This window comes from Giraffa tippelskirchi, chromosome 1 (genome assembly GCF_054371585.1).
Source record: "Giraffa tippelskirchi isolate mGirTip1 chromosome 1, T2T-mGirTip1v1.2.pri, whole genome shotgun sequence".
In the NCBI taxonomy this organism is placed as follows: Eukaryota; Metazoa; Chordata; class Mammalia; order Artiodactyla; family Giraffidae; genus Giraffa; species Giraffa tippelskirchi.
Window position 1 is genome coordinate 161,556,187 of NC_137275.1, and position 17,838 is coordinate 161,574,024.

The 17,838-nt window shown below is 42.8% G+C and overlaps 1 long non-coding RNA gene across 1 annotated transcript in view; it reads left to right on the plus strand.

Moving 5' to 3' along the window:
• The window catches only part of LOC145511251 (uncharacterized), a 124,282-nt gene extending 107,296 nt beyond the window's left edge, over positions 1–16,986 (plus strand). Inside the window, exon 18 of the long non-coding RNA XR_014057695.1 lies at positions 16,824–16,986. This is a non-coding gene — a long non-coding RNA (uncharacterized LOC145511251). The remainder of the gene's footprint in view (positions 1–16,823) is intronic.
• Positions 16,987–17,838: the final 852 nt, after the last annotated feature.

A 17,838-nucleotide genomic window follows, 5' to 3' on the forward strand; every position in this document is an offset into this window, starting at 1 on the left:
TTCTCCTTTGCCTTTAGCTTCTCTTCTTTTCTCAGCTATTTGTAAGGCCTCCTCAAACAACCATTTTGCCTTTTTGCATTTCTGTACTTCCCTGGTGGCTCAGTTGGTAAAGTGTCTGCCTACAATGTGCAAGACCTGGGTTCGATCCCTAGGTCGGGAAGATCCCCCAGAGAAGGAAATGGCAACCCACTCCAGTACTCTTTCCTGGAAAATACCATGGACAAAGGAGCCTGGCAGGCTACAGTCCATGGGGTGGCAGAGTCGGACACGACTGAGCAACTTCACTTTCACTTTCATGCAAGGCAAGAAGCAATGGTTAGAACTGGACATGTAACAACAGACTGGTTCCAAATTGGGAAAGGAGTACGTCAAGGCTACATATTGTCACCCACTTATTTAACTTATATGCAGAGTACATCATGTGATATGCTGGGCTGGATGAAGCACAAGCTGGAATCAAGATTGCCAGGAGATATATCAGTAACCTCAGATATACAGATGACAACACCCTTATGGCAGAAAGTGAAGAAGAACTAAAGAGCCTATTGATGAACATGAAAGAGGAGAGTGAAAACGTTGGCTTAAAACTTAACATTCAGAAAACTAAGATCATGGCATCTCGTCCCATCACTTCATGGCAAATAGGTGTGGAAGCAATGGAAACAGTGGCACACTTTATTTTGGGGGGCTCCAAAATCACTGCAGATGGTGACTGCAGCCATGAAATTAAAAGATGCTTGCTCCTTGGAAGAAAAGCTATGACCAACTTAGCATATTAAAAAGCAGAGACATTACTTTGCCAACAAAGATCTGTCTAGTCAAAGTTATGGTTTTTCCAGTAGTCATGTATGGATGTGAGAGTTGGACTGCAAAGAAAGGTGAGCACCAAAGAATTGATGCTTTTGAACTGTGGTGTTGGAGAAGACTCTTGAGAGTCCCTTGGACTGCAAGGAGATCCAACTAGTGTATCCTAAATGAAATCAGTCCTGAATATTCACTGGAAGGACTGATGCTGGAGTTGAAACTCCAATACTTTGGCCACCTGATGTGAAGAACTGACTCACTGGAAAAGACCCTGATGCTTGGAAAGACTGAAGGTGGGAGGAGAAGAGGATGACAGAGGATGAGGTGGTTGGATGGCATCACTGACTCGATGGACATGAGTTTAAATAAGCTCTGGGAGTTGGTGGTGGACAGGGAAGCCTGATGTGGTCCATGGGGTCTCAAAGAATCGGACACGATTGAGTGACTGAACTATCTACACCTTCCTAATAATAGTAAGAATGGGTTGCCATTCCCTTCTCCAGGGGCTCTTCCTGACCCAGGGATCAAACCCTGGTCTCTGGCAGTGCAGGCAGATTCTTTACTGCCTGAGCCACCAGGGAAGCCCTAATAATAGTAAATGTCTTTTATGGGCTGTCTCTCCAAACTCTGAGAGGACAAAATATCATCTTTTATTTTATATTCATATATATGTAGATATATATGTATATAAAATTGCATCTCTCTTTCTCTCTCTCTCTATATATATATGTATACACACACACACACACACATTATTGCATCTCTTTAGTTGCATTAGGATTGTGCTGTGTATGTCTGATAGTCACACTAGAAATACCAACTGTGTGAATGAACCACAGCAACTGTGTCTGCTATGGGTTGAACTGTGTCTTTCAATAAAAGACATACTGGAGTCCTAACTCCCAGTACCTCAGAATGTGACCTTACTTGGAGAGAGGGTCTTTTATTTTACTGGGGTATAGTTAGGTGGCTCAGTGGGAAAAGAATTTGCTTGCCATCTAGGAGATGCAGGAGACAAGGGCTCAATCCCTGGGTCAGGAAGATCCCCTGGAGGAGGACATGACAACTCACTCCAGTATTCCTTCCTGGAGAATCCTATGGACAGAGGAGCCTGATGGGCTACAGTCTATAGGGTCACAAAGAGTCAGACATGGCTGAGTACAGATGCACATAGCTGCTTTACAATGCTGTGTTAGTTTCTGCTGCACAATGAAGTGAATCAGCTATCATATATCCCCTCCCTGTTGAACCTCCCTTCCACACCTCACCCACCATTCCACCCATCTAGGTCATCACAGTACACCTAGCTGAGCTCCCTATGCTATACAGCAGGTTCCCACTAGCTATCTGTTTTACCCATTAGTGTATATATGTCAATCCCAACCTTCCAATTCATCTCCCTCCCCTTGCCCCCAACCCTGCCATATCCACATGTGGAGATAGGATCTTTACAGAGGGAATCAAGTTCAAATGAAGTCATTAGGGTGGGCCCTCATCTAATAGGACTGATGTCCTAATAAGAATGGGAAATTTAGCCACAGGGACTGATACACATAAAGGGGAGCATGTGTGAAGAAACAAAGGGAGGAAATGGGCGTCTACAAGCCAAAGGGACAGGCCTGGAACAGATCCTTCCCTCACAGCCTGCAGAAGAAACCAGCCCTGCTGACACCTTGATTTTGGACTTCTACCCTCTCAGAATTGGGAGACAATACACATCTCCAGTTTGAGCACCTTGTTTGTAGTACTTCACCATGACAGCCCAAGCAAACAAATACACTGTCTACTATTTACTGAATTCTTATTCTGCATGAGGTTCTTCTCTAATCAGTTTACAAGTATTAACTCCTTTAGTCTAATAAAATATTCCTGAGATAGGTAGAGTACTATTGTTACCCGAGACCAAGAAACTAAGATCCAGAGAAGTTAAGTGAACTTCCCAAGATGCCAAGGATAGTAAGGAACAGGGCTAGGATTTGAACCCAGGCAGTCCACCTGCAGAACACACACTGTAAGTCATGATCGCTGACTGCACCAGTAAGTAACCTTTACCTGAAAGACTACAGACTGTTGGGCTTCAGGCCACACTCACTGCACAAGTGTTTTTTTGATACTGAGGCAAAATGTGTTCTCCAAAGACGTACGAAACCACACCTCTCATCCCAGGGCTCTTGTGTGGTATGACTTTGCCACCTCCCTTCAACAGACAAAGTCCATTTCTCTGCCTCTGATTTCATGAAACTAAGCAGGTACTGTGACTGCTTTGACAAACAGCAAAGGATGACAGTGATGGTGTGGAAAGTCCAAGTATGATTCTTAACTGGTCTGAAAGTTTCTATTTTCTGCCTCTTGGAAGTTGGTTGCCATGTCAATGCATAACTTCTTGAGACCGCCATGCTGTGAGAAGGCTAAGCACATGGAGAGGCCCTGAAGGATGAGGCACCACTCAGAGAAAGAAAGAGACAGAGAAAAGCAAAGAGTACAGGTAGAGGGGTGCTAGATATGAGGATAAGAATCCATTATTTGGATCATGGACCCAGAGATCCAGATGCCTCAGTTGACACTACCTGGGTCAGAAGTGAATCACTCATTGGAGTTCTTCTTAAATTCTTGAACCACAAGTCATGAGCAGAATAAGATGGTTGTTGTAAAGAACTGATTTGGGGGTTGTTTGTTACTCAGCATAGATAACTGACACAAATCTAGACAATGTCTTCAATAATTTAAGTTGATTGCCAAGTTACAAATTGAGATGGGTCTCTCTCACACCCCCCACTTCTCCCCACCCAAAGATATTCAGCTTTTCCTGAAGGATTAGAAGAGTCAGCTCTTCCTGCTTAGAAACAATTGCTTGAGACTGAGTAGAGCTACCCTTTAGATGGGGCACACATGTTCTGTAGAGTTCCCCCGGAGTCCCCATCAAACCTACTCTCCTCGTTTATGCTACCTCCCTGTCCCATCCAGGCATATGAAATGTGCATAGCTTTGGCTGTTTCATTAACGCTTCCCATTCGGTTCCCAAGTAGTTAGCAACATTCCCCGACTCTTCCAGATATTCACGCAGCTGCACCAGGTGCTGGCCCTCTTCTCTGCTCTTCCAGTCTCCTCCGTGCACCATCTCCACACTCAGGAGGGCTGGGGCGTGCAGTGCAGCCAGGCCATCGTGCCTTCTGGGACTTTCCTTATTTGCTTGTTCTATACCGCAGGAGGGGTGCTTCTCCAAAATTGAAACTTCATACTGTGCCATTCCTTCATCTCATTTCCAGACCCCCTGCTGTGTGACCGTGTGACACATAGTCATTCTGTGAGAATTGAGAAGGATATTGGCAGTTTGGGAGCTGTTGTTCCTGCTTATGTATGCAAGGAACATAATTGCTAAGTGCATCATCTGCTGTAATTTACACATCCACATATAGTACTGAGCAGGGCATTCTCTTCTTCTGTGGGCACCCGGGGTTGAAGTTGCGTACATGCTCTAGCCTAGAGAGAAGCTGGCTATTTTCCAAGGCCCGAGGCGGCCCAGTGGAAGACTCAAACAGCATGGTTTCTAAGACCTCCAAAATGGGATTGGCAGAATTTCTTCTTAGATTATTTAGAATTTTCATAGGAAGGATACAAGGGATAAATCTGCAGCACCTCACCTCTTATGGCATTCTTTTCAAATGAGTTTCAGGCCCCTAGTAAGAGTTAGTTGTACTGAGAGGTGTAGGCTTCAAGGCTATGCACAAGCGGAGGTATTAAATAAGGGCTGGCCCTGCCCTCCAGACACACCCCTCGTAGTAGAGCTGCTAGACCTCTCTCAAAGGTTTCCCTGAGGAAAAAGTACTTCCTGGTGGCAGATGGGTTCAGAATATCATCTGACCAGATCATAAAGGGGCCCTGCTCTTTGACTTTGTCCCACTCTTAGGTTTACATGCATTTCTCAGGTCTGTAGAAAGTTTCACTGATGGAATGCAAAGTGGGAAGGGCACTCTGCTGAGGCCCCAGGATTCAGCTTCATTCATTTTAACAGCACGGCTGAGGTGGCCCCAGGCTGTATCCCAGAGCTCAGGGTCTGGGAGAAGATACAGATATGACCAGCAATATATCCGGAGTTATGAAGGTACATAGCAGTATAAGGTATCTGCTCTTCACTAGGTGATATTTTAAGCTTGTCTTTTAAAACAGGACACAAAATGAATAATGGGGAGCAATGACTTTGGAGGACTAGAAAAAGAGAATGTTGGGGAGCTCCAATCCAAGCAGACTTTGCTATCAGACTTCTGTGTTGAAATCCTGACTCTGCAGCTCAAAGATGTGACCTGGGGTCATTTATATAACCACTCTGCTTCAGTTTCCTCATTCATAAAACGGGTACAAGAGTGCTTCTGTCAGTGTCACCTTGGAAGCTGAAGGACCTACTATGTAAAAAGTGCTGACAGTGGTGCCTGGCCCCTGGTAGGAACTCAAGGAATGCAGGCACCTAGCATTTCACTGGTAATTCTGCATCATGTGGATGATTTTTACAGCCCTTGTGATTTCCTTTACTGGTTCCTCACTAAGTGTCGAAACAGCACCCCTAGCAGACCAGGCCCCTGAGAGCTGTTAAGTGTCCTTAGCTGGAAAGGGCAAGGAAATAGAGCTGGTCTTTAGATTCAACAGAGCTGCACCACCCTTTGTTTGATGTTTGACCTTGTGTAACAGGGTTAACCCTTCCAAATGCTGATTTTTCTATCTGAAATGGTAATAACAGTCCCTATCTCAAAAAAGGAAAGATATATCCATATGAATGCAGAGTTCCAGAGAAGAACATGGAGAGATAAGCAAGCCTTTTTTAAGTGAACAATGCACAAAAATAGAGGAAAACAATAGAATGGGAAAGACTTGAGATCTCTTCAAGAAAATCAGAGATACTAAGGGAACATTTCTTGCAAAGATAGGCACAATAAAGGACAGAAACAGTATGGACCTAACAGAAGCAGAAGATATTAAGAAGAGGTGGCAAGAATACACAGAAGAAATATACAGAAAAGATCTTAATACCCAGATAACCATGATGGTGTGATCACTCACTTAGAGCCAGATATCCTGGGGTGTGAAGTCAAGTGGGCCTTAGGAAGCATCACTACAAACAAAGGTAGTGGAGGTAATGGAATTCGAGCTGAGTTATTTCATATCCTAAAAGATGATGTTGTTGAAGTGTTCCACTCAATTTCCCAGTAAATTTGGAAAACTTAGCAGTGGCCACAGGACTGAAAAATGTCAGTTTTAATTCCAATTCCAAAGAAGGGCATGCCAAAGAACGTTCAAACAACCATACAATTGCACTCACTTCACATGCTTGCAAAGTAATGCTCAAAATGCTCTGGGCAAGGCTTCAGCAGTACATGAACTGAGAACTTCCAGATGTACAAGTTGGATTTAGAAAAGGCAGAGGAACCAGAGATCAAATTGCCAACATCCGTTGGATCATCGAAAAAGCAAGAGAGTTCCAGAAAAATATCTACTTATGCTTCATTGACTACGCCAAAGCCTTTGACTGTGTGGATCACAAAAAACTAGAAAATTCTTAAAGAGATGGGAATACCAGATCACCTTACTTGCCTCCTGAGAAATCTGTATGCAGGTCAAGAAGCAACAGTTAGACATGTTGATCTCCTTGCAGATCAAGGGACATGGAACAACGGACTGTGTCAAGTAGTCCGGACTGCTTCAAGTGGGAAAGGAGTAGTTGAGGCTGTATATTGTCACCCTGGTTATTTAACTTATATGCAGAGCACATCATGCGAAATGCCAGGCTGGATGAGTCACAAGCTGGAATCAAGATTGCAGACAGAAATATCAATAAACTGAGATAGGCAGATGATACCACCCTTATGGCAGAAAGTGAAGAGGAGTTAAAGAGCCTATTAATGAAGGTGAAAGAGGAGAGTGAAAAAACTGGCTTAAAACTCAACATTCAAAAATTGAAGATCATGGCATCTGGTCCCATCACTTCATGGCAAATGGGAAAGCAATAGAAACAGTGAAAGACTTTATTTTCTTGGGCTCCAAAATAACTGTGGATGGTGAATGTGGCCAAGAAATTAAAAGACATTTGCTCCTTGGAAGAAGGTGGCTCAGATGGTAAAGCATCTGCATACAATGCAGGAGACCCCGGTTCGATTCCTGGGTCAGGAAGATCCTCTGGAGAAGGAAATGGCAACCCACTCCAGTACCCTTGCCTGGAAAATCCCATGGACAGAGGAGCCTGGTAGGCTACAGTCTATGGGGTCGCAAAGAGTCAGACATGACTGAACGACTTCACTTTCACTTTCCTTGGAAGAAAAGCTATGACAAACCTAGACAGCATATTAAAAATCAGAGATATTAGTTTGCCTACAAAGGCTTGTATAGTCAAACTATGGTTTTTCCAGTAGTCATGAATGGATGTGAGAGCTAGACGGACAATAAAAAAGGCTGAGGGCCAAAGAATTGATGCCTTCAAACTGTGATGCTGGAGAAGACTCTTGAGAGTCCCTTGATCTGCAAGGAGATCATATCAGTCAATCCTAAAGGAAATCAATCCTGAATATTCATTGGAAGGACTGACGCTGAAGCTAAAGCTCCAATTCTTTGGCCATCTGATGCAAAGGATCAACTCACTGGAAAAGACCCTGATGCTGGGAAAGGCTGAAAGCAGAAGGAGAAGGGGACAACAGAGGATGAGATGGTTGGATGGCATCATCAACCGATGGACATGAGTTTGAGCAAACCTGGGGAGATAGTGAAGGACAGGGAAGCCCAGCGTGCTGCAGTCCATGGGGTCGCAAAGAGTTGGACACAACTGAGCAACTGAACAACAACAACCTCAACAACATTATGACTTGAATTGTTTCCCCCATGATGTGTTGAAGTCCCAATCACCAATACCCATGAATGTCCAAGATTAGGGTGGACCTTCATCTATTGTGACCACTGTTCTTGTAGGAGAAGAACATCTGGACACAGACACACACAGAGAAGACCATGTGAAGACACAGATGCATAGAGAGAGGACAGCGATGGGAAGATGGAGGCAGAAACTGGCATGCTGCTAACCAGAAGCTGGAAGAGTCGAGGGAGGATTATCCCTGGAGCCTCCTGAGAGAGCGTGGCCCTGCCAACACATTGATTATGGACTTCTAGCTTCCAGAACTGTTGGAGAATAAATTTTTGCTGTTCTTAACCTACTGAGTTTGTGGTATTTTGTTAACCAACCCTACAAAATGAATTCAGAGATTATGTATACAGTGGACTCTTAACAGCATGAGGCATAGTGTGTTTGCTCAGAAGTAGTTCTCCTGAAGGCCATAGAGCAGTGAGTTCATACCATGTATTTGCTATTGAGAAGATAGCTTAATAGCCCACAGGAATGGAAGGGATGGTTAAGTTCTTTAGTATGTGCCTAGGGTCCTTCAGAGGCAAGCTTTGAAAGGATAAGTCTTCTATGTATTCAGAGCCATTGGTGTTTACAGGAGGGAGAGTGGAGCCCATGTGGGCCTTCAACCACTAGAGGGCATTTGAAGGATCAGACCAACAGGAGCCACCCTCCTATGGTCAAGCTAAAGGCCAAACATTCTATATGACCCACTGTGTGGGAGTAGGAAATACATGACTCAACAATGAAGTTATTTGATGGTTTCTTTTGGTCAATAGCTAGTCAAGTGGTTGAGTTAGGAATTCGGAGCAGGTAAGAGTGTGAACATCTCAGCATGTGTCCTGTCTGACTTTGTAGTGTTACTATTTCCCCATCTGTGTAGGAACAGGCAGGACACAGAACTCTAGGTGTGCGAAAGTAAATTTAAAACAATCAAAGGGAACAAAAGGGACAGATTTAGGCCCAGTTATACACTCAAGTAATAAAAACCATATATTAAAATAGGAAGCTCCAAGATTAGATACCTACCACATGCCCTTTGAAAAGGTTCAAAGTAGAGTCTTCGGCTAGAATCCCACTTAATGGTGATCCCTATAATTCAGAATCTGGCAAGTGACTGGCGGCTGAACAGGAAAGGCAAAGCTGCAGAGGTGAGGTGGGGACTGGAGATTTAATTCTGTCTCTCTCTCAGTGATTGACATTCCAGCTGACCCTAGACAATTCACTTAACCTGTCTGGGTCATTGTTTCTCAATGTATAAAATGAGGATAATACCACTCATCAGATCAATTTTCTAGAGTTCATTCAGGTCCCCTAATGAAAGGCACATTATAAACACAAATTGTAATTATACCTGAGAGTGCTTTTTCCTCTGAGGAAACCAGAGGGCTTTTCTATCTTTGAAATTTCAATTATGAAAGTTAGAATCTTATGCATATGTCAGTGGTGGATAAAAATTTATTCAAAATATGAATCACATAAGAGCAGGTTAATGATGCTCAGATCTAAAAGTGGGGCATTACTGACATGAACAAATTACCTGGAACCTGGAGGCTTAGGGTCTAGTCCTCATTTTTTCACTAATAAACCCTGGGACCTTGGGCAAGTCATTTTACCTCCTGGCATCTTGGCCATAAAATGATGCAGCAATTGGATTTATAAGGCACTTTCCAAATTTCAGTCATTCTCTTCATGATTTTCGCCGTATCTAAGAAACATCTGTATTATTACTAACTTATCATTATTATTTTCATTATTTCTTTAAATCCATTAATGTTTTAAACTTGTCAGTAGTCTTGCTCTGAACTATAGCCTTGCCCTAAACAATAATACTCATAACATTCAGTTATGTTTGGTGTGCTAGATATATAGATATCTATACATGTGTTTGTTAAGTCAGAAAAAAGATTGGCAAAAACAACATCAAATGGATACTGAGGGGAGGATGTTGAGAGAAAATGTCCTTTAAAAAATATTAACTGAAAAGATAGATTCCCCAAAGCAGGAGAGAAACTCATCCCACAAAGCCAGGATTTGTGTTGACTGTTGCCCAGACTGTTACATAAAATAAGGGTAAATTTATTAGAAAGTGTTTACATCAAAATATTCCATTAATTTAGTAGGTGGGTGGGTACCAGCAGCTCTACAGTTGTTGGTTTATCCAAGTAGTCATGTTCTTTGAGAGCTGAGAATGTTTCAAGTCCTGTTTTAGAAAGTGGTGACACATTCATGAGCTAAGTCCTTATTCTCCAAGAGCTTGCTTGGCCCTAGGCTGTGACATCAGAGGGGACTTGCGGTGACCCCCTGCTGTAGCTGTACCTCCAGAAGTGGAGGTAAAGGGTCTGTGTTTAAGAATCACCTCCATGTATACACAACCCTGAACTCAATATCAAGTCCTCCACTTCTCGGAGCTTTCACTGTTTCACCTTTAAGCAGGACAATTGATATTTCCCAGAAGAGGTGAAACTGACAGAGGGTATGTGAAATGATCTGGCATGGCACAAATATCAACTACTACATAAATGTTCCTTGAATTTGAGTCTGAGAATCATAACATTAGAAAGGAATTTAGAGATAATCTAGCCTGTTCTTTCTCAGAAATAGAGCTGGAAGCCGCAAGAAATTTAAGCTGAGGGGCACAATATGGAGGCTTGGCCTGCTGCCCTGTTGCTTCAATGTGAGATTTTTATTGTTTTGAAGCACAATTTAATTTCAAATAAGGTGATTCTACACTCAGAGCTAGAGTCAATTGTAATGTCATATAGTCATCTACACATATCCCCCAAACCAACCTACAATGGTTTGACGATAATTATTTACTCTGGCTAATGAAGCTCACCATTCTTTAGCCCTGGGGTGAAAAATTCTAGGTTATCTGCCATTAGGGTTTTTTAGGTTTTGTCTTATTTCTTAATACATGACATAGTAAGGATAATATCTGAAAAGTTATATTTCTGCTCTCTCATTACAAGTGGGAGTATAAATGACTCAGTCTAAATCTTGCGCAAGAACGTTGGCTGCCCTGGGCCTTGTTTTCTGGGGGTCTCTTCTCCAGCCCTCCACTGGCAGCACTGCTCACATTTGGGCAAGGAGGTCAGGGACAAAAAGGAAATCCTTCTCTCTAGCCTCCCCTTTCAGACCCAACTCTTGACACCTTGGATTTTGCAATTAATACTCTAGATGATTCTAGAACTTGAAGTTCTTTGCAAGGTTTCTCCACCAGGTCCCCCCTTCCTTAGGGTAGACAATGCTTTCAGCATACACAGACCTAGGCATGAGTGGTAACCCAAGACAGGGACAGTGGTGGAAATGATGGTAGAACTTGGAAGAGCAGGTAATGGTGTCCACAGACACATGCAAAAGGGGGAGCAACAAGAAGAAAAGTGGGGTTGCACTTTGGGGTTTTATCCCACACGTTCCCCAGGCCCTGCAAATGTTTCGTTGGAGCTCATTTCTCCCTGGATGGATATCTGTGAGTCCCTTCTCTCTTTCTCCTGATAGCTTCCCTTTGTCTATTCATGACTCTCCAGCAAGTCTACTGAGGGCTGTTCTTGGCAGAGAGTAGAGGTCAGACTCAGATCAGATCATTCTTCTGGTTGTGAGTGAAAAATGATCTTTGTAACTTCTGAGCAGCCTTGATAAAATGTTTCTGAAGGGAACTCAGGGGTCATTTCTCAAGTCCACGATGGTAAGAAAAATGAAAGCTGGGAGATGCAAAGACAGATAGCTAAATAAATAGACGATTAATCAAAAATCTCATCTTTGCCTATTGTTACGATTTTGTTAGCCATAAAGGTGTGTAGTTACTAGACAATAATATCAAAATGTGATTTGTTCTAGACCAAGGGTACTTATAGTTAAGTTTCTGTGGTGTTGGGTTTGCATGCGTGCATGTATGCTCAGTTGTGTCTGACCCTTTGTGACCCCACAGACTGCAGCCTCCTAGGCTCCTATGTCCATGGGATTTCCCAGGCAAGAATACTGGAGTGGGTTGCCATTTCCTCCTCCAGAGGACCTTCCTGACATAGGGATCAAACCTGCATCTCCTGTGTAGAAGGTGGGTTCTTTACCACTGAGCCACCTGGGAGTTGGTTTTGCAGTCATTATAAAGCAAAGAAACCTTGGTCCATTTCAGGTGACCTCTAAAGCACTTCCTACACATCAATTTGCTCACTTAACTAATAATATTTTCAAATATATTTTAATATTTTTAAGTGCTGACAACTCTCCCTTTTCCCCTAGAAATCTTGCCTTTCCTGTATCTTATTTCCTTTGGGCTCTGTTCTTTGTCAAGGCTGGTATGATATGTTCATCTAGGATATAATGTCAGTGGCCAACAAAAACTGAAAGGTTCCCATCTCAGGCAGCACTATAAAACCAAACTTCATTACTTGAACTAAAATGTTAGTCTGTTTGAAATTTGCAGATAGGCATGCAGATCTGGAAAGGAAGGCAATCATGTGAACCCTAAAGCTTTTGGAATTGCTTTAGCCATAGAAGCAGCTGGAAGGGAAATGTTTTGGATGAAAATCAACACTTCAACAGCCAGCAGAAAACAAAGAAAGCCAGAAGAGACAGAGACCCAACTGTGCTGCATTGGGTCAGTTAACTATGCAGGAGTGAGCAGCACTGAACAGAGGGTGGTGTCTGCGAAGTCCAGGAAACACAGAAAAACGGATGAGACAGGGGAACCCTGACAGAATAAGAACTTCTGCAAGAGAATGGCTGCAGTCCAGGTAGATGCATCACAGAAATCCTATCTGATGACAGGACAGTGCTGACAGCATGGGTTCTCTGTGGGTGGAGAAGAAAAGAGCCAGTGATGCGGAGATGATATGAGTTTGTGTGGTGCAGAAGAAAGAGTGAGGGATCTTCATCACCATATGGGAGCCCTCCAATGCACAGGTCAGATCTGCTAGGTGTAGAAGAAAGAACATTTGCCTCTCAGTATGAGGACCCAGAACATGAACTCCTCAACTTTTCTCTGTGGGATACACACAGCAATGTTCCCAGGCAAGACCTGCTCTGATGGGTGTGCCAGGCATGAAGCAAGATTGCAGGAGGTCCTGCCCCTTCCCTCTCACCATCTCAAAAAGCCTGAGAATGTGGGCAAGAGCAGTGTTCATTTCCATGTGGCAGGAAGGTTCCCCACCTCCTGGGGGATAGCAGTTACCACAGCTAGGAGCAACAAAAGGCAGCGCTTGGGAAGGCAGCTTCAGGTTAGGAAGTCTCAGAGATTCTCTAAGCCTAAGACAATGTCCATCTTGGCCACAGAAAATATCTATTCTACACAAGGAGCCAGGGTGCCACAGACCTAGACTCCATTGCTCACTCCCTTCCCCCCACTCATGCACACACCTCTTGAATGTACAAATGTACATGTGTACAAGGACACATATCTGAGGTTATTGATATTTCTCCCGGCAATCTTGATTCCAGCTTGTGCTTCTTCCAGCCCAGTGTTTCTCATGATGTATTCTGCATATAAGTTAAATAAGCAGGGTGACAATATACACCCTTGACGTACTCCTTTTTCTATTTGGAACCAGTCTGTTGTTCCATGTCCAGTTCTAACTGTTGCTTCCTGACCTGCATACAGGTTTCTCAAGAGGCAGGTCAGGTGGTCTGCTATTCCCATCTCTTTCAGAATTTTCCACAGTTTATTGTGATCCACATGCAGAAAGTGAAGAAGAACTAAAGAGCCTCTTGATGAAAGTGAAAGAGGAGAGTGAAAATGTGGGCTTAAAGCTCAACGTTCAGAAAACTAAGATCATGGCATCCGGTCCCATCACCTCATGGCAGATAGATGGGGAAACAGTGGAAACAGTGGCTGACTTTATTTTTCTGAGCTCCAAAATCACTGTAGATGGTGATTGCAGCCATGAAATTAAAAGACGCTTACTCCTTGGAAGGCAAGTTATGACCAACCTAGATAGCATATTAAAAAGCAGAGACATTATTTTGTCAACAAAGGTCCATCTAGTCAAGGCTGTGGTTTTTCCAGTGGTCATGTATGGATGTGAGAGTTGGACTATAAAGAAAGCTGAATGCTGAAGAATTGATGCTTTTGAACTGTGGTGTTGGAGAAGACTCTTGAGAGTCCCTTGGACTGCAAGGAGATCCAACCAGTCCATCCTAAAGGAGATCAGTCCTGGGTGTTCATTGGAAGGACTGATGTTGAAGCTGAAACTCCAATACTTTGGCCACCTTATGTGAAGAGCTGACTCATTGGAAAAGACCCTGATACTGGGAAAGATTGAGGGCAGAAGAAGAAGGGGACGACAGAGGATGAGATGGATGGATGGCATCACTGACTCGATGGACATGGGTTTGGGTGGACTTAGGGAGTTAGTGATGGACAAGGAGGCCTGGCATGCTGCGGTTCATGGGGTCGCAAAGAGTTGGACACGACTGAGTGACTGAACTTAACTGAACTGAACAAGGACACAACTGATGATCCATGATCACTGAAGAGGATAGAGGAGGGATAAAGTCTGACTGCCTTATGGGTATCTGAGCAACACAGAAGAGAGAGATACCAAAGGTGAGGCTTTTTCTACTGTGTTGGTGAGAGGGGCAGCCATGTAGAGAAGCCCCAAATGCCCAGAGTACAGCATCTCTGCCTAATAAGTAGGTGAGGACAAACCCCGTGGCATTACGGACTTGCCATAAATCAGAAGATATGACTCAAAGTTGAAGGCAAGAATTTATGTAAAGTTCCTTTGACTTACCAGGGTGTCTTAACTTGCTAATAGTAAAGCCACTTGCTAATATACTCTGTCTCCCCTCCACTATCACGGGTATAGTACTAGATGATTTCAGGATGAACCTGAATCTGCACTACTTTTCTCTTTGATAAATAAATTATAAGACGACAAGCTGTTGTCTTTTGGTAATTATGTTATCTGTGATCCAGCTCACAACTTGTGAGGACCCTTCTGTATGTCATGCCACTGAGTTAGACGGGATCAAAGATAGATCAATTTTCCCAGAGTGGCATTAAAATCGAGAAAAGACAAAAATTGGAAGCTGTGTCAGTTTTGTGTATGTGTGTGGATTCTGTGTCATGGGAAGCTAAGGGCCAGCACATCTTAATGTTGAATTAGAACTTGGTCGATTACATGAATGGTTCTCAGAGAGAAGAAGAAAAGTTACATGGATACTCATTTCCAGGACCCAAGGCCTTTAAAAATGGCCTTGTACTCTGATCTGATTTTTGAAAAAAGGTTGGTCCTGGCATTTCAAACTGAATTAGCATAGTAGACAGCTAGATAGAATTTTAGCAAACAGTTTGATCTGAATCTGTTTGAGTGGAAGTGATGGTGTAGCAATTTCAGAGCCACAAATAAACAACATGTGGGGAGATATTCATGGGAACTATGATTTATATAATACTACTTTTACCTAAGTATCTAATCACATTATTAAAACTGAAGACACTATAACCAGAAAAACACAGAGGATGAGCCAAGTATTCAAGGAACTTTGAGGGGGTTACATGCAGATACCCCCGGAAAATGGTGGGTAGGGCAAAGGAGAGGAGGGTAATAGGTTGGTTACATCTGAACCCAGGGAGCTGCTGGCTGGAGAATGGGTGATATGTGACTGCATCTCCAGGCAACTCTGCCTGAGCAACAGATATCTTGCAAAGTGACTTAAAAAAAAAAAAACTATTTTAGAATAATCACAGATTTATAGAACTATTATGAAGATAGTAAAAGCATTCCCACGTACCTTACATTTAGTCTTCTCTATTATTTAACATCCTATATTAGGAAGTACCTTTGTCATTGAACCAATGAACACATTATTACTACACAAAGTCCATACTTGATTCAGATTTCCTCAGTTTTTATGTAACAGCCATTTTCTTCTTTAGAATCCCATCCCTGAGACCACATTACACTTAATCTTCATGCTTCATGTCTCCTTAGTTTCTCAGACTTTTTGTGGATGACTTCAGCAGTCGTGAGGCATACTGGTTAGGTATTTTTGCAGAAAGTCCCATAATTGGGATATGTCTTATGTTTTCCTCCTGATTAGAATGGGGTAATGAGGTAATGTGTTTTTGGCCGGAAGACCACCAGAGGCCAGTTTCATCACATTATGCCCATGGTACATTCTATCAATATGATGTATCACCATTGATGTTGACCTTGATCATCTGATAGAGGTCCTGTTTGTCTTGTTTCTCCATTGTGAAGTTATTCTTTCAGTACTGTACTCTTTAGAAGGAAGTTGCTAAGCATAACTCACACTTACAGAGTGAGGAGTTACACCCCATCTCCTTTAGGATGAACTAGCTGCATAATTTATTTAGAATTCTTCTCCATAGGAAATTTGTATCTTCTCCCTCATTAATTATTCAATCATTTATGTACATGATATTTACATGATATTTTTTTATACTTTGGGTTATAATCTAATACTACTTTATTTATTTTGTTACTCAGATGATTCCAGCTTTAGCCATTAGGAGATCTTTTACCTGTGTCTCTGTGACATCCTCCATCATTTTCTATCTGTATAAGAGGCTTCAGGCTCATTCTGTATATTTACTTTCCCAGAAAGTTAATGAAAGAAAGATATTAGAAACCAAGATCTGAGTGCTAGGGAGTAGGAATTTTTTCCCCCCAAGTTCTGAGCTATCCACTCTGCAGCACACCTACAAAAGTGACCTGGCCTATTAGGGAAGCTGCAATGACAACTAATGATCTGAACTGCCCTGACAGGTCAAGGGATCCAATAAAAACTGAGAAGACAATGACAGTCCTGATACCACAAACTCCAGTGGGGACATGGGAGCTCCAGCTTTTCAGTCACTTGTCTTATGCAGAACCCAGCTCCACTATACTGCCCAGAAGCTGCTGCACCTGCATAAGTCTGTGTGATGTTTATGAAAAGGAGCCAAGTATTTAAACATTGTTGTTTTTGTTTCCTTGCTCAGTTGTGTCCGATTCTTTGAAATCCCAGGGACTGTAGCCCACCAGGCTCCTCTGTCCATGGGATTTTCCAAGCAAGATTACTGGAGTGGGTTGCCATTTCCCATTAACGGACATCAAAGAATTTGTCAAGAGAGTAGATGCTAGGGTTATGGCTGGTGTTTGCTCCATGCTAGGTTTCACATCTCAAACTTCTGCAGAGGCAGCAAGAGCCTGTGTTCTGCAACAGGAGAAGCCATCACTATGAGAGGTCTGTGCACCACAACTAGAGAGTAGCCTCTGCTCACTACAACTGGAGAAAAAAGCCCGCACAGCAATGAAGACCCAGCACAGCCAAATAAATAAACTGATTGATTAAAAAAACCTCAACATCCACGTCTGTATGTATCTAGAGCTTCATTAGCAGCATTTCATAGAAATGACCCTGAGTAAACGGGAAATGGAAACACGTTCCACCCAATATTCAAGATGGCATGGAAGCGCACAGCATATTTAGGTTTTGAAATTCAAAAATTCCTCAAAGGATGATATGGAGCCCATGCTTACATGGTTAAACAATGAGTTGTCTGGAAAAATACAGCAATTCAGAAGCACTTTCCCCAGGGTTATGGATGGCCATATCCTTAGTGTACTACTGGTTTAGTAGGAACAGCCTATGCATAGGATTGTTAAAGTTTACTGTAGCTGATGGCAAAGTATTAGGGTCACAGGCAGAGAGTCAAGGAGCCTGGGACAGGTCAACAGTAGTGGTTGACTGGGGGTGGGGACGATGACAACCAGCATCTTCCTTTCAGAAAATAAAGTTTTGAAAGTTTTGCTTTTGTTATTTGTCTGTGTCAATGTGAGTGTGAGTATATATGCTAGTCTGTTAGGGATGCCATACCATAACTCCACAGACTGGATGAGTTTTAAAACGGTGAGAAATTAACTTTCTCACAGTTCTAGAGGCTAGAAGTTCAAGATCAAAGTGCCGTCAGGGGTGGTTTCTGCTGAGTTCTGTCTTCTTGGTCTTTGGACAGCCACTTCCTTGCTGTGTTCTCACATGCCTTTTCTCTTTGTGTGAGAGAGATCTCTGGAGTCTCATCCTCGTCTTATAGGCACACCAGTCCTATTGAATTAGGGCTCCACCTTTATTTAACCTTAGTCACCTCCTTGAAGATCCTATTTCCAAATACAGTTACCTATGGGCTATCCTTTAACATATGAATTTAGCGG